The sequence below is a fragment of the Odocoileus virginianus genome, chromosome 15 (genome assembly GCF_023699985.2).
Source record: "Odocoileus virginianus isolate 20LAN1187 ecotype Illinois chromosome 15, Ovbor_1.2, whole genome shotgun sequence".
Lineage (NCBI taxonomy): Eukaryota > Metazoa > Chordata > Mammalia > Artiodactyla > Cervidae > Odocoileus > Odocoileus virginianus.
In genome coordinates, this window is record NC_069688.1 from 14122691 (window position 1) to 14140855 (window position 18165).

At 44.3% G+C, this 18165-nt stretch overlaps 1 long non-coding RNA gene across 2 annotated transcripts in view; it reads right to left on the bottom strand.

The window, feature by feature from the left end:
* Nucleotides 1-18165, bottom strand: part of LOC110128309 (uncharacterized) — a 66604-nt gene that overhangs the window by 13922 nt on the left and 34517 nt on the right. For both annotated transcript variants that reach the window (XR_002311118.2, XR_011491406.1), the window contains exon 2: nucleotides 17931-18110. This is a non-coding gene — a long non-coding RNA (uncharacterized lncRNA). The remainder of the gene's footprint in view (nucleotides 1-17930; nucleotides 18111-18165) is intronic.

Sequence of the window (18165 nt, forward strand, 5' to 3'; positions counted from 1 at the left end):
TCATGACACATGTAGCAGCGTTCCTGGCCTCTATTCTCCAGATGCCAGTATCACATCTCTCCCCCAATTGTGACGACCAAAAATGTCTCTAGATGGTGCCAAATGTCGCCTGTGGGGGTGTTGCCAGAATCGTCCCCAGTTGAAAGCCACTGATTTACAGTGAGAAATGTAAATGCCAGGAAAGCCAGATGCTGCGCTGCAGGAAAATGACAAGGGCAACCAAACTACAACAGAAGGTTGCTAGGAGAGCAGGAAGTCAGGACAAAGGCAGTTAAAAAAAAAAAGAAAATATGATTTAAATATCTGATGACTTTGACCTGGGATAGCCTCATACTCTCCAGAGGATCTCTGTCTCTGGACAGTTACCTTGGTTTGGCACTGAGAGCTCTTTCCTCTCTGACCCACATTAACGAATGGTTCCCCTTTGATCAGCACTTTTACCCCCAGAGAAACCAACGTGGTCCATTGTGTGAACGCTCCTTAAACAGACCCATGACCTTGAATGACAGAAGAGTGTAAACCCATAGAAGCAGGTGACCTCTGAGGGCAACAGAGCTCCAAATGCCCCACCACAATCACATCCTTGCTTTGAAATTGTTTCATCTTAAAACTCTATACTTCAAATTAAAAAATACTTCAATTTAAAAAATTAATCTAGGTAAGAACCTGAAAAAAAAAAAACTATGTGATTTTGCCCTCTTCTCTGCCTTATATGTATGTTTTTATTTTAACAAAAAGCAAGTACATCTCCCAAATCCTAAATAGCAAACTTTGGGACATCACTTTGCCGATGAAGGTCAGTATAGTCAAAACTATGGTTTTTCCAGTAGTCGTGTACAGATGTGAGTTGAACCATGAAAAAACCTGAACACCAAAGAATTGATTTCAAACTGTGGTGGTGGAGAAGACTCTTGAGAGTCCCTTATCGACTGAACAATGACAAACTTTGGGAAGCTACACAAGTTTCTCCTGTGGCTTCATGCTCTCCCAGGCACCTGCCAAGGTATAAAGGATAGACAACTTCTTGCTCTTCCTCATCTCATTCAGGGAGAATATTTCCATGAGCTTGAAAAAGGTTCAGAGTTGCTTGGGGAATGTTCTTTCTTGAGGGCAGCTTGTGCACCTGTCTGAGCTCCACAAGTGTACTGTTTGCACTCCCAGGTCCAAGGAAAGCCCGCCCATGGTCACCTGTACTGAGCAGTTCACAGTCTCTGCAGCAGCTGAGCTAAAGCAGCCACACAGACAAGAAAATGACTACTAAGCTTTCTCTGTCCCCAGTAGAATTCTAGTTAAGACAAATGCTGTATGATTTCACTCATGCGTGAATATTTTAAAAGTTTTAGCTAAATGAACAAACCAAACCATACAAAAATGAACACATAGATACAAAGAACAGAGTAGTGTTTATCAGAGGGGAACAGGGATGGGGGGAAGAGAAAAATGGTTAAAGAGGGTCAATTTTATGGTGACAGGAACTAAACCTTTGATGAGCACGCTATAGTGTATATAGAAGTTGAAATATACTATTGTACACATCACATATATAAAATGCTATAAACCAATTAAAAAAAATGGACAACCAATTGAATCATTTCAAGCAATACTGCTTCTTGAGATTTTTTTTTTTTTTTAGAAATTTCTCTTAGCAAGAAAGAGATTGGGGTGGGGAGGATGGGACATGGGAGGCTCTATTTCTAAATCAGACTTCCATGGAATTTTATTTTCTCTTATCTGAGGGATTTCATGTTTTAATGTGGGGTCAGAGGGCAGATTAAATATAGTATATTTCAATAATGGCTCATTTAAAGCATGTGTTAAGACTGACTTTTGCAGGGGATGAAGCACTCACGGTTGAAAAACCACAGCAGGGAAGCTGCTCAGGAAATGCTGAGCTCCTTCTGTCTGTTATCAAGTCACAGTGTTGGACCCTGCAGTCTGGGACAGGTCTAAGATGTTCTGAGACAAACACTTTTGAGGTTGCAGTCATGACTTCATCATCCTCACTTTAGTATCATTTGGAAGCCTACTTTTTTTTCTCTTGTTCCCATCTCTCCTCATCCAATCCCTTCTTTATTTATATACCATAAATACAGAATCTGAGAAAGGACAGAACTAGTCACATGCCTTTCCTCTGATTCCTCCCAGAACTGGGAAGGAGTTTCACGTTTTGCTGTTGCGTCCCTTGCCAATTCTATATGTGATGTTGATGTACTTTAATCATTAAATAGTTTCTTGGTAGAACAAGATTTTCTGTTTTTACAATTTCCCTGAAAAATGACTAAGAAAAATGGGCTGTGGATCTTCACCTTTTCTTCCCTTCAGAATATCTTTCAAAGACTCAAATCTCCGTCCTCTTATTCTCATCAGTAACTGGAAACCCTCTTGAAAGTTAGATTTGTGGAGAGATAAGCAAGGCATTGGTTCCTGCAATTTCTAGGCCCACGGGAAAAAAAAAAACAACTCAGCCACACCAGGGACTATTTACACAGGTAGGAGGCAGGGAGAGATGAGAAGCATAGTTCTGCAAAAAGGGGTTTCATGTTAAGAAAAGTAAGGACCAGCATGAATTAGGCGGTATGTCAGAGCAGAAAAGTAACCCAGTCCACTTCAGCCTAGAAGGAGAAATCAGACCAAAATAAGGCCACACTGGGATTTCCCAGGGGTGCAGGTTTGATCTTTGGCTGGAGAACTAAGATCTCACATGCCTCCTGGCCAAAAAGCCAAACCATAAAACAGAAGCAATATTGTAATAAATGCAACAAAGACTTTTTAAAAAATGGTCCACATCAAAAACAAGTCTTAAAAAAATTGGGGGGAGGGGGTCATACCAGGATGGGGCCAGAAACACATGAGGATTAAGGGTGTCTGTTTTGGACACAGGTAACTTGGGTTTGAACCAGCTCTGTATTAACTACAAGTTACTTAGGCTCTCTCTGCTTTCATTTCTCATATGTAAAATGGTGGCAATAGTACGGCTTCATCCAGCAAATGTTTATGAGTACCTGATAAACATCAGGCATGCTTCTAGACGCTAGAAAGTGGGGAGGGGACTATGGAGGCCAAACCGTTCATGGCCACTGCTCCTGGGCAGTTTACATCCCAGGGAGGAGTGATGAGAACACAGAAAAACAGAGGCTGATTTCTGTAACAAGTGCTGCAAAGAAAACCAAACAGGATGATGTGACAGAAATTGGTGGGAGAAAGAGGGCAGCAAAGCCCGAGAGCAAACAGCTGACTGATGGCTGAGGATGGAGACACACCAGCCTCGTGAGGATGAGGAGAAGCCCATGCAGGCAGAACCTGCTTCCGAGGGCATTTCATAAGGACTCGATGAGATAAAGTGTGGAAAATCTCAGTGCAGCACCAGACACAACAAATGGAAGTTACTCAACAAATGGAGGCAACCATTATGATTCAGAGGACTTGGGGAAATTCCCAGAGTCAGGGCATGAGGAAACCGGGTGAGGGAATGACAAGGACATCAGGGAAGAAACTGGAGCCAGAGGGTTGACGGTATGTCCTCACCCAAGCAGGCCAGCTGGAACAAAGGAGTCACGGGAGGCCTGTGAAGGACCCCAGGACAAACTGCAGAGCTCAGGCCCATCTAGAAGGAGCAGCGGGGCCACACTCCACTTCCCTCGTTACCCTGATCCCTGTGACTTGTCCTTCTGGTCTGCACACAGCAGGACTCTCAGCTCACCCTACCCAAGCACCTCCCCCCCTCTACCTGGGAGGTCTCTGCCCATCTGGTCTGGACTCTCGGGCAGGAGGTGGGCAAACAAGTCAAACAGCATCTGTCTAATCTCCTGTTTTATAGATGAGGAAGCTGGGGCCCAGGGAGGTGATAAGATACTAATAGGAAACACAGCTCCTCTCTCAAACTTGAATATCGCTTGTGCCTCCCTCAATCAAGAAGGTTGTCTTTTTCCACCTGGGCTCTCCCTGAGTCTGTCCTATAGCTCAAGAGATGGCATGAAGAGAGCAGCAGGGGAGAAGGGGGTCACCTCCCCAGCCAGCCAACCCTGGTTCTCCATGGGGTCACTGATGCCACAATGAACTATCCCCCACCCCCAGAGAATGAAGCTCCAGTGCACCTAGTTTTCAGAACTGTGAGAAGAATCTTCTGGCAGGTCATGGGGATGATGAGGAGACCATGATACCACTATCAACCACTATCATAATGGTTGATAATATTATCAACATCAAGGGCACTGGTTGAGCAGGCCATGTACATAGCAGGGCAGGATGGTGGGGACCAGCCCTAGAAAACAGATCTGGTCAAAGGAACAATTAAATCATCCAAAGAGTATCAATGGTACAGCCTCAAATACAGAGATGCAGGGACTTCCCTGGTGGTCCAGTGGTTAAGAATCCACCTTCCAATACAGACAAGGCAGGTTCAAATCCTGGTTGGGGAACTAAGGTCCCATATGCAGCAGGGCAAATAAGCCCAGACATCAAAACTAGAGGAGCCCTCCCACTGCAATGATGAGCCGGCATACCACAGTGAAGACCCAGTGCAGCCAAAATTTAAAAATTAGAAAACAAAAGCACAGAACTGCAGAAGGTAAGAGAAATAATGATATCCCCTTCCATCTGAAAACTGCTTTCTTGTCCCACCCAGATGGCTTACAGAGGAGACAACCACAGCCCAAGGAGGTTAACTCAGATGTTGTGATCCCCCATGCCCTGCTCTCATGAAGGCAAAGCCCATGATACTGGAGTATGCCTTCCATGGATGAGGAACACAAGGCTCCCATCCGTGAAACCATGAGACAGCAGCTCCACACACACAGGCCCACCCCAAGAGGACCTGCTGGTCGGAGCTCCACTTACACTTCCTGGGTGACACCACGCACTTTTCATCTGCAGACTTTGTAAATACTCTTTCCTTTGCCTGAAATCCTATTCCACGTGTCTGTCCCCAGAACGAACCTCATTTGCCTGCCTAAATCCTATTTATTTTGTCACAATGTAAATATCACCTCCTCCAGGAAGTCTTCAGGCTTCCCTGATAGCTCAGATGGTAAAGAATCCATCTACAAAGCAGGAGACCTGGGTTCAGTTCCCAGGTCAGGAAGACCTTCCCCTGGAGACAGGAATGGCAACCCACTCCAGTATTCTTGCCTGGAGAATTCCATGGACAGAGGAGCCTGGTGGGCTACAGTCCATGGGGTGGCAAAGAGTTGGACACGACTAAGCGAATAACACAACCAGCAGCAGCCAGGAGGTCTTCTCTGACACTCATGGATCAGTCCCCCATCCCTGCCTCCCTGGTGCTTGATGCCTCTGAGAGCACTCACCAACCACACTGTCCTGTACTGGCTTGATTGTGTTTCTGTTGCATTATGTTAACACTACATTCCATGATGGCACAGGATACGTCGTATTTGCTGGTATATCCCCTGGCCTCAACAAGCACTTGACCGGTTGTCATCTACAGAATCATAAACAAGAGCAGAGCCCTGCCCTCTCAGGGCCCACAGTGTGGAAGCTCACAGCCCAGGATGTTTATTCCACAGCACACGCACCCTGAGAGCCCCAGGCCTCTTATGGCTGTCTCGCTCCCTCTTTTAGGAATGTCTACCCTCCCTCATCGTCAACAACTCCATGTTAGTCAGATGGGGTCTGGATAATGCCAACCCGCTCCGGAGCCAGCCAGCTCCTCGCTGCAGACTGGGCACCAGTCCATCTGATTTTCTCCCCTCCACTGGCATGAGAGGCCCAAAGGCAGCCAGAAAATCAGCCTTGGGAATATTTGGCCTTTCCAAGCCCTTGGGATTAGAGTATAAAACTCGGGTCCAGGGAGACAAGCTAACCACCCTTTCCCCTATTGACTGGTGGGAACTCCTTCACTCATTTAGCTACCTGGACCCACTAGTCTCTCTGTCTCTCATTCTTCCAGTCTCATCACCACTTGTAGCTTAACTTTTATTTTTGGTGGCAAGTGTATGTATAGGCTACGGTGCACCTTTTGGGGTGTCTGCTGGGTCAGGACATCCCCTAGGGAAGGAAATAGCACTCCAGTATTCTTGCCTGGAGAATCCCTTGGGCAGAGGACCCTGGTAGGCTATAGTCCATAGGGTTGCAAAGAATTGGAAATGACTGAAGCGACTTAGCAGGCACGCACGCTCAGTTTAAAAGACTCCTTAAGCTCAGAAGGTAAAGAATCTGCCTGCCATGCAGGAGAACCAGGTTCAATCCCTGGGTCAGAAAGATCCCCTGGAGGAGGAAATGGCAACCTACTCCAGTATGCTTGCCTGGGAAATCCCACAGACAGAGGAGCCTGGTGGGCTACAGTCCACGAGGTCGCAAACAGTCAGACACAACTGAGCGACTGAACACACAAACACACACACTGTTACGGGGTGTGCTGAAAACTCACACCTCTCCCCACCCCAAAAAATGGAGAGTGATCTGAAGCATGACCTAGGTTCATTAACACAGAGAGAAGAAGAGCTCAAATACCAAGGAAAATAAACAGAGGCAAGAAAGAGAAGGAGCGAAGGTGACTGGACGGGGGTAGAACTAAGAACAATTCCCTTCAGCCACCTAGACACAGAATATCAGGAACATAGGAGGCAGAAAGCCAAACAAGGGTACTCCCAAAGTCTTGCATAAAAGCCAGAGAAAGATGTGTGCCAGTAGATGCAACAGTGGTGTCCTGACCAATGCTTATCAACCACTCTCAGGGGAAAGCCCTGGTCGCTAGCATGTGCCCATTTCTGGAGTGTAAACACTCCCACCATGGCTGATTTCAAGTTACCAGTACAGAACTGGGAAGAAATGCTCACAACTGGCACTCTTGAACCAGTCCTAACATACCCCTGGCCAGCCAGGTAACCTGAGTGGGTTTTGCAGTCTGGGGCATCCAGGAACCCTAGGTGCTTAATGTTTTTAATCTTTGCCATATATATTAATAATAATTAATAGCACTATCTGTGAATTAACATTCTACATGTGGGGCGTGGGGGGAAGATCATTTGTACTCTACCCTCCCTGCCTCCCCAGGAATGTGAATCCCAAAGAGGATGTATCTGGACAGCTGGAGAAGCTACCAAATGTCGTGGAGAATATTTGGGCAGGAAGGAGAGATGAGGTTGCTGGTGTTGACAGTGGAACTTTGGAAAAAGAACAAAGATGCTTAAAAGGGGAATTTTTTTAGGTTTTGCTTTGTAGTATACATTATCATCCTCCAGATTTCCCCTAAGTAATCTTGAGTAAAGTCTGCATTTTTTTTTTCACTAAAACTTTTGGAATTCAATTTGATTTAAGGAGGGATTCAGTAAGGTGCTGAGTTTGGTCTCTCAAGGTGGGTACAGAGAGAAGGGGCTGCCCAAAGGGGCCCACTCACATTAAGAGCAGATGGAAAATAGCAATACTAACACATAATAATAACATAATAATACCAATGACGCTTGCTGAGCACAAACCACATGCCTGGCTCTGCTCCACTAGCTTTATGAATATTAACATATTTCATCTCACAACATCCCTGTGTGGTAGGAACTCTACAGATTAGCAACTTGTTTGAACCCAAACAGGTTGGTAGCAAAGCCCAAGCTCAATTGATTATTATACTACCTCTCTGGGTAGTATACGGAACATGGTATATATTTTAATTTTTTTATTCATTCTACTCTTTTTTAGAACAGAAGAAATATTAATAACCTCAGATATGCAGATGATACCACCCTTAATGCAGAAAGAGAAGAGGAACTAAAGAGCCTCTTGATGAAAGGGAAAGAGGAGAGTGAAAAAGTTGGCTTAAAACTCAACATTCAAAAACCAAAGATTATGGCATCTGGTCCCATCACTTCATGGCAAATAGATGGGGAAACAATGGAAACAGGGACAGACTTCATTTTCTTGTACTCCAAAATCACTGCAGATGGTGACTGCAGTCATGAAATTAAAAGACACTTGCTGCTTGGAAGAAAAGCTATGACAAAACTAGTCAGCATATTAAAAAGCAGAGATGTTACTTTGCTGACAAAGGTCCATCTAGTCAAAGCTATGGTATTTCCAGTAGTCATGTATGGATGTGAGAGTTCAACCACAAAGAAAGCTGAGCACCAAAGAAATGAGGCTTTTGAACTGTGGTGTTAGAGAAGATTCTTGAGAGTCCCTTGGACTGCAAGGAGATCCAACCAGTCCATCCTAAAAGAGATCAGTCCTGGATGTTCTTTGGAGGAACTGATATTGAAGCTGAAACTCCAGTACTTTGGGCACCTAATGCGAAGAACTGACTCATTGGAAAAGACCCTGATACTGGGAAAGATTGAGGGCAGGAGGAGAAGGGGACAACAGAGGATGAGATGGTCAGATGTCATCACCAACTCGATGGGTAAGAGTTTGAGCAAACTCCAGGAGTTGGTGATGGTCAGGGAAGCCTGGTGTGCTGCAGTCCATGGGATCACCAAGAATTAGACACTACTGAGTGACTGAACTGAACTTTTTTTTATTGAAGAATAGTTTATTTACAATATTATATTACTTTCGGGTGTACAACATAGTGGTTCAATATTTTTGTAGATTATACTCCATTTAAAGTTATTATAAAATATTGACTATATGCCATACAGTGTATCTTTGTAGAGAAATTGTCTATATTTCAATACAGAACACCTTAGAGTTCTGTGGTTAGGATGTTTGATCGGATATTCCCAGGAGAGGGACTTCTCTGGTGATCCAGTGTCTGAGACTCTGTGTTCCTAATGCTGGGGGTCCAGGTTCAATCCCTGGTCAGGGACCTGGATCCCACATGCCACACTAAGAGTTCACATGCTGCTATTAAATATCCCACCTGCTGCGGTGAAGATCGAGGGTCCCATGTGTCACAACTGTCACAACCAAACAAAAAGAAAAAAAAAAATTCCCAGGAAAGCTAGAAACCTAATGTACCTTTCGGTGAGCATTCCTTTGAAGAGAAAATGAGAGCCTTACATGGACTGTAAGGGAGAGAGGGGGTTTCGGTCATCAGTCACAGAGCTGAAGCTCCTGAAATCCCTGCAGAAATGCATTGTGCCCCAGCTGCATACAATGCCACAGACATAATTAAGCACCCTTTGAGGGTTACTCTGTGCATGGCCCCCAGCCAGAGGGGCGGGGCCGGGAGCGGAGAAGCAGGTGCACCCGCAGCTCTGTGACGGGGGAGGGACGTGGGTGCGTGAGAGGCAACTAAGTGAGCGCGCTCAGCCCGTGACACAGACATCACGCGAAACCGTGGGGTGACCAAGTCGGGGCTCGTCTTTGAGGGATTCCAGCAGGGCACAGGTGAGGGAGAGTGAGGGAATTCCCGGGAAGGGGGAAAGCCCGAAAAGTGCAGGGGTGGCACAGACGAGGGAAAGAGTGGGACCATGAGCCTGAGGAGGAAGCTTCAGGCACGGAAATCAGACGCTGTTCTCCGGAGTTCACAGTCTTCTCCACGGTATTATTATCTTTTAATGGAAATGTGCTTCATTTTGTTGTTGTTGTTTGGCTGTGCCACTCAGCCTGTGGTATCTTAGCTCCCCAACCAGGGATTGAACTCTTGCCCCCTGCCTCGGAAACTCAGAGTCCTAACCACTAGACCACCATGGAAGTCCCTCTCCACATGAGTTTATAATTTAACTATGAGATGAAGAGAGTAAAGTTATCATGAAAGTCTAAAAGATCAACAGGACTGTGTTCATCCTGACCAAATAAAGAGGGCCTTAAAATGGAATGAAACATAATAATACTTCCACTAACCTTAACTCATGATCATGAATAATGAACCAGTTGGTCGAGGCTTAAAATTTCCAAGGCAGAGCAGAGTTACTGTGTGCAGGTCAGTTTCTCCAGCCCTTTCCCCTGCTCCTCCCTCTCAATTTTTCCATCCTTCCCCCAGTTCAGATCTTAAAGCCCCACAACTCTGAATTGCTTCTCTCTGATCCTTTCCAGGTTGCACTTTCCTGATCATGTCTTTCCTATCAAAAAATCATGTCTTTCCTATCGTCTGTGTTCCATGCCCTTGCAGTCTGAGATAGCCCTAACTGGAGCCCAGGTGATAATAAGAGATCATAAAAATTATGATCTTCAACTGGGACTATATTGGCTTCAGAATCAAAAGTGCAGGAAATGGGAGAATGTCAGACCACTAAGAGAGATCAGGGCAGGGTCTTCTAATTCCTTTCAAATCATACCCAATAGGAGACTCTTTATTCTACCCACAGGGCTGGCACTGTTTGGGGAAATTGCTTTAGGAAACCAACAGCCAGATTTCATAAAAGAAAAGAAAAGGTAGACCATGGCTACAGAGTGTCCTCTCTACCCTCTTGTGCCCTGGTTCCTGTTTTCCTTCCACCCCTTCCCCCCACTGAGGAAACACAGAGATGTTTTTGGAATGTAATTCTAGATAACTCAGGCTATCTATCAAGTTACATTTCATCTGGCAATCCAGACCGGCTGGATGAGCCAGCATAAAAAGAGACCAGAGGTGGGGGAGGGAGGAAAAAGCCATGGGGGAGAGCAGGGTAAAAAAGAAGGTGATGACAAGAGGAGCTTATGGAAGCAAAGACCTGGAAATCTGGACCCAGCAGGTTCAGCTTCTGAGCCCAGTGTCCATCTGAAGGCCAAGGGCACTGCCAACAGTCCTATGGGCATCTCCAGTATTTCGTAATTGCCTTGGCCAGAGTCCACTGCAACTCATATCTCTGGACATTTCAGTGTTTACAGAGCCCTTCCCAGACAGACAGCCTCCCCATGGCCCTGTGACAAAGACTACTGCTATTAATATACCCATTGTACAGATAAATAAACTGAGGCTGAGCAATCTAGTGATTCACCCAAGTTTGCTCAGTGAGTGAGAAGGGAAATGGACTTCACTCTAGCTCCTCTCATTCAAGAGCTCCCACCTCCTCCTCCTCCTTCTCCATTACTGTAATGACTACCTAGAATTTCTATAGATTCTATTTAGCTGATGTCCTCAGTCTACTATGAACCAGTACCTGGTAGCAGCCAGTGTCATGGGAAATATAGAAATAGGGGGTAGAGAACTATCCTCTTCCCTCAAGTTACAAGACTGAGAGATCTTGAAATAATGGTAAAGAGCCTTCTGGCCAATGTGCTTTCAAACACCACCTCTCCTTCAGAACTTTGCCTTACAGTCACTCATTCAATAAATGTTTATTGAGTACCTGCTCTATGCCAGGCCTTTCCTAGGTGTGATACTTGTGTGTGATACTGTAAGCGTAATTTAATTTTGATATACAAGAGTCTCCAATTTGACCCTGAAGACATAATGATAATGTCATCTTTCCAGATCATTACAGCGTGAATGAATCTGCCCTTTTCTCAGGCTTCACATCTATTCCTGCCTTGAAGATGAGGCTGGGGTTTATCAGCAGCAACATCTTTCCTTGGGTCTTGCAGCTGTCTTTCCCAATTTGACTTTTGACCGGGGCTCTCACACGGTATTTTCTGTGGTTTTGTAATAAGGGAGCTTATTTTTATAGATCTGGTAAATAGAGAACCAACTTGGTATTAATTTAGAAAATTGGAGGCTGATTTGTGAAACTCAGTTACAGTGGGGACCATCAAGGCCCTTGCTCTATATGGATGTGAGAGGTGGACATAAAGGAGGCTTAGTGCCAAAGAACTGATGCTTTCAAACTGTGGTGCTTCAGAAGACTCTTGAGGGTCACTTGGACAGCAAAGAGATCAAGCCAGTCAATCATAAAAGAAATCAACCCTGAATATTCATTGAAAGAACTAATGCTGAAGCTGAAGCTCCAATACTTTGGCCACCTGATGTGAAGAGCTGACTCGTCAGAAAAGACCCTGATGCTGGGAAAGATTGAAGGCAGGAGGAGAAGGAGGCAACAGACAATGAGATAGTTGAATGGCATCACTGACTCAGTGGACAATTGAGTTTTAGCAAACTCCGGGAGATAGTGAAGAACAGGGAAGGCTGGTGTGCTACAGTCCATGGGGCTGCAAAGAGTCTGACATGACTTAGTGACTGAACAACAACTCATGAGGATTAGATTCTAATGGCAAGGGACAAGTAAAAACCCAAGAAAATAAACAAGTGCGTGCCAAAAGAAAAACAGATGCAAACAGAGCTTCTCTTGGACAAGAACAAGCTCAGATCGTATGAATGTCAGGCTGAGTTTCACAAATCAGCCTCCAATTTTCTAAATTAATACCAAGTTGGTTCTCTATTTACCAGATCTATAAAAATAAGCCCCCTTATTACAAAACCACAGAAAATACCGTGTGAGAGCCCCGGTCAAAAGTCAAATTGGGAAAGACAGCTGCAAGACCCAAGGAAAGATGTTGCTGCTGATAAACCCCAGCCTCATCTTCAAGGCAGGAATAGATGTGAAGCCTGAGAAAAGGGCAGATTCATTCACGCTGGAATGATCTGGAAAGATGACATTATCATTATGTCTTCAGGGTCAAATTGGAGACTCTTGTATATCAAAATTAAATTACGCTTACAGTATCACACACAAAGATTTCAGCTTCCAGGATGTCCATCTGTGTTTGTTCACATGTGACTTTTATATTTCAAAAGATAATACCTTCAGAAAGTAGCCAAGCCCACCCCACAGAGTGGGGCATTTGACACCCGCTGTGCTTGTTTAGCAATTAACCACACACTATCCATGAACCTGAACCGCTGTCTTGCATTGCTCATAATCTCTTCCAGGGTTGGACTTCTCCTGCAATAACGACTCATCTACCAGCTGGGATTTATAGGGATCACCTCTCACCCTTGGGGCTTCCCAGGTGCAATGCAGGAGACGCAGGCAGACCCGAGTTCAATTCCTGGGTCAGGAAGATCCCCTGGAGAAGGGCACCCCAATATTCCTGCCTGGAGAATCCCATGAACAGAGGAGCCTGGCGGGCTACGGTCCATGGGGTGGCAGGGTCAGACACGACTGAAGTGACTGAGCATGCACCTCTCACCCTTGCGCTGTTTTAACCTTGCACTATAACATAGCCTTCATTTAGTCCACAAGGTGTCAAATTCCTACTATGTGCTGGGCACTGCATTAGACATTGGGGAGGGTAGACTTCTGGGAGATGTCAGTAGATAGAGACAAACATTAGCCATCACCCAGATGAGTCTATAGTTAGATATTACAGACTGAGACACAAAAGGAAGGGAAAGAATTCAATCCAATGAGAATGGATCACATTTAGGAAATATGATCTGGACTGGAGGGAAGGAAAGGATTCCCTATAAAAGTGGCCCTGGAGGTGAGAAGGAGAGCAGAGGAAGAAAGCAGGAAGGCCCTGGGCCAGAGGAAGAGCGTGCAGCGTGCAAAGTTTGCATGGTCAACAAACGGACCACAGCAGAGACAGGACCGGGAGCTAGAAGGGAGCAAGGCAAGAGACTTGGATGGATCTTTGCAGAACTTTCCTTAAAAGCAAGGAGAAGCCCTTGAGGTATATGCCGAATCATTAGGTTTTCACATCAAAAAGGTCTCCTACCTGCTAGGTGGAACAGCCTTCTCTAAACACTGGATTATACATCCTTAAGAGTAAAAAAATGTTTTATGTAATTTTATGTGTTGTATATTTGTATATTCATATATATTGTATAGTTTGTGTACATTATGAAACAAACAAATATAGAAGTTTTTAAAGGGAACTAAGAAACAGTTTTCAAAGTCTTGTCTTGGCAAAATGCTGATAATTATTGAAGCAGAGTAGTAGGTACATGGAGTTTCATTACTATTTTTTTTCAGTGTATGCTTGAAAATGAGCACAAAGAAAAGATTTTCTTGAAAATTATGATGATGGCTGTGTATTATCATTAATCAATATCTCAGAGCACAATGTACACTTAGGGTGAGGTTTATTACCAACAACAATAGATGTTTGCCCATATTTCATGTGATTTTTTTTGGCCATGCTGTGGGGTAGGTGAGATCTTAGTTTCCCTAATAGGGAGCAAAACTTTGCCCCTTGCATTGGAAGCACAGAGTCTTAACCACTGGGCTGCCAGGGAAGTCCCTTCATGTGATATTTTTGACCAATCTGAATTCGGGGGCCAACTTGGTGTCTGACTTAATTAGATCCAAAGACTTTATCATTGTCGTTACTCATTCAAGATGTAATGGCTCAGCCACTAGCCTTTCACTCCCCCTTGCTTGCTTTAGGTATTCAATCTACAGCTATGAGGCAGGAATCCTTTTAAGTTGCTTGTCCATATTTTGAAAGCTAATTTAATTAAAGTTACTTAATGGAATCCATAAACGGCATCTCCTGGAGAAGATACAAAATGCAGCACATTCTAAGATACTGAGGACAAATGCACAAGGGAACCTGAATAGACTTTGCCAAAGATGTCAACAGATGTCATACAGACGTGAACAGGTACCTGCAAAGATGCTCAGCTTCACAAATCAGGAAATGCAAGTCAAAACCCCAGGGAGGATCACCTCACACCTGTTAGGATGGCTATGATCAGAAAAATGAAAGGTAACAAGGATTGGTGAGGATGCGGAGAAAAGGAAACCCTTGTGCAACACTTGTGGGAATGCAAATTTGTACAGTCACTATTGAAAACAGTATGGAAGTTCCTCAATAAATTAAAAAACTACTGTGTGATCCAGCGATTCTACTTCTGGAATATATCCAGAAGTATATCCAGATGAAATGAATTCAGGATCTCAAAGAGATATCTGCACCCCCATGTTCACTGCAGCATTATTCCCTATAACCAAGATATGGAAACAACTTACACGTCCACTGGTGGATGAATGGATGAAGAAAGTGTGGCACCCTTATTACAACGGGATGTTAGTCAGTCTTTTTTTTTTTTAAAAAAAAAAGGAGGAAATCCTGCCATTTGCAACAACATTAATAGACCTGGAAGAATTATGTTAAGTGAAATAAACCAGATGCAGAAAGACAAATATTGTATGATCTCACTTATATGTGGAATCTAAATAGTCAGATATAGAAACAGTTGAATGGTGGTTACCAGGAGCTAGAGAATGGGGAGAGGTTGGTCAAGGATACAAAGTTTCAGTGATGCAAGATGAATCAGTTCTAGAGATCCCATCTATGCAACGTGACTATAGAATATTATACAGTATACTTGAAATTGCTAAGAGGGTAAATTTTAAGGGTTTTCACTGCAAAAAGGGGTAGCCCAATGAGATGATGGATATGTTAATTAGCTGATTGTTGTGAATATTCACAGTGCATATGTACATAAAATCATCAAACTATATACATTAAATATGTACAACTTGTAATCATCAATAAATCTGGAAAAAAAAAAACCTAACAAGCAGAAAACCATGAGGGCAACCTTGAGCCCTGCCATGTTCTAGAGCCTCCAGCGTGCCTGTCAAACCAAATTACAAGACTGTCTGGTCCAAGGATTGGGCCAAGGAGCCTGGGTAAAGCCACTTGTTGAATATAAGTGAAATTTTATTCCTAATATTAATAAAAAGAAAAATTCTAGTATTTTATGCCTGCACCCCAATGGCCATCACATGGTATGCAAAGCTTTGGAGACTCTGCAATAAAGACTAGAGAAGAAGGATCCAGTAAGGACATAGAGGAGGCCACTTCAGTATGGAATGGAGTGATGATGGGGTAACAATGGCAATAATGGAGGGATAAAGATGGATTCAAGAGATATTTATAAGTATATCAATGCCAGATTAAAACGGGGATAGAGCAGAAGAAGGACACAGCAGCACTTTTGGGTTTCTGTTTAGCACAGAGTTGTACCTTGTACAAAAATGTATATTGACTCAAATGTTGAATTAAATTAGCACAATGTCATAAAACTGAAACTTATTCACAGTACTTAAATTCACAGTACATTATTTACAAAACCAATATTCACAGACTTCAAGAATGAACTTCTGGTTGCCAGGGGAAAGGATTAGGGTAGGGGATAGTGAGGGAGCTGGGGGTCGACTTGTACACTGCTGCTATATTCAAAATGGACAGCCAACAAGGTCCTACTGTATACATAGCACAGAGAACTCTGCTCAAAGTTATATGAAAGCCTGGAGGGGAGGGGAGTTTGGGGGAGATACCTGAATATGTATGATTGAGTCCCTCTGCTGTCCATCTGAAATTATCACAACATTGTTAATCAGCTGTACCCCAATACAAAACAAAAAGCTTTCAAAATAAATAAATAAATGGGTTGTTCCTACTAATAGTGCTAACATAAGACTTTCTCTGTTTGTGTTTTTTAATAGTTCTAGAAAGTGCACTAGGTTTTCACTTAGCTAATTTCACTTGTGGGAAGCTTTTGATTTTGAACCCGGAGCTCAGGCAGAGTTGAGGAGATGACAGTGGACAAGCTGCACATTCAAGCCTCTTCAGTGCAGCTCGCATCCCGGGTGCCTTATCTCGGAAGATGAGAGGTCAGCCCTTGCCCTCCCACCACCCAGAACCAGCTTCCCCAACAGGAAGCCCCATGTGAGGGCACATCATAGTCAGGATGACAGGGACAGGCCTGTAGGCTGAGCCCCAGGTGTGGGCTGAGCAAACCACCGCCTCCTCTCTTTTAACCCGAGGGGCTCCAGGAAGCTCAAGCCCCAAAGGCTGCTTCTCTTTCCTATTCACCTGGAGCCACTACCTGAGATTCCCTGCTCAGAAATGAATTCCTCTGCATTGAGTATCAGCTCCGAGCCATTTTGAGAAGAGTAAAACATCACCAATGACCCTTCACATGAGTAGGTTTATCAGATCGCTTTTCTCCGTGGCAAGAAAAGTCCCGTTTCACAACAACACTGTATGTATGAGTTTCAGCAAGCTCCAGAAGTTGGTGACAGGGAAGCTGGGCACGCTGCAGTCCACGGGGCTGCAAAGAGTTGGACACGACTGAGCGACTGAACTGCGTGTACGGCAGAGCACGGAGATTGGCAGGCAAGATGCCCCACAAATGCAACTTCTTACCGTGTCCTTGCCACACCCCAGGCTGCAGGCGGTAGGCAGACAGAGGTACCCCTTCCTCCTCACAAGCCAGTTCCCCCACCTCGGGAGATGATACTATAGATAAATTTTTAAAGTTCTAATTTACTAAGCAATTATGTGTACCAGGTGCATGGGGAAAGCACTTTACAGCTAAAATCGCTTTTATGTTTTACCATAAATCCACGAGGTAGCTAACTATGATTGCCTGTACTTAACAGATGGGTAAAGATCTGAGGCTAAATAGTTGTGTAATGATGAAACCAAGATAGTATTCATGATAGCAGCATGTTGCAGATTAAAGAAAACTGCACCAAAAATCAAGACTTGAGTTTGAAATCCAGCTTTCCCAATCAAGAGCTATATGACCTCGGATGACCTCAGAGTCTCGATTTCCTCTTCTGTAAGATGAGGAACCCAATGACCTTCAGGGTGCGCCCAGTTCGGACATCCCATGAATCTACTGAGACATAACCCTCCATCCACCAAGGCCTCCCATCCAAATACACACTTTGCCTTGAAGGCAGTTTAATTAGCCACTCTGTGCCCCAGCTCAGAGGAGCAGACAATTTTCAGAGAGTGGCCAGGAATTAACAACAGTTGTCTTTCTTCAGTTTTTAAATTAAACTGAAAAAAAAAAAAAAAAGCCACTCTAGTGCTAATAAAATCAATGCCTGGGCATTCAATGGGTTGGATGGAAAATATCAACCTGAGTGGACAGGCCAATGGGAGGCAGGCTGGCATGTTACAGTTTGTGTTCCTGTAACCAGGGATGGGAGGCTTAGGGCTTCAGCTGTTCCATCAGCTGTGACCTGTTCATGTTTCTCAACTCTCAGAGCTACCCTGCATCAGGCAGAATTACTTTCCACAAGGACACATGACAGGTGGCCTCGGGTCCCCACATAGCCCCCAGGAAAGCCACGGTGACCAGGCCTTGCCACAAACAACTTTTCAGAAGAGGAAGTGCCTTCCTTTATAATCCGGAGGAAGCTTCATCCGGGACCTACCTCTTGCTGATTCATCTCACGTCAATCTTGATCATCCCACGTGGAGTCCATGAATAAGCTACACCTGGTGCTGGTCATAAATCTCAGCTTTGCCGTTTATTAAGAACACCTGGGTTGAAATTCCAGCTTTGCCACTTCTTAAAAACATCGCTTGACACCTCCAAGCCTCAGCCTCCTCACCTGAAAAATTGGGATTGAGTACTTCACAGGGTCGTTGACAATATTAAGATCCTAC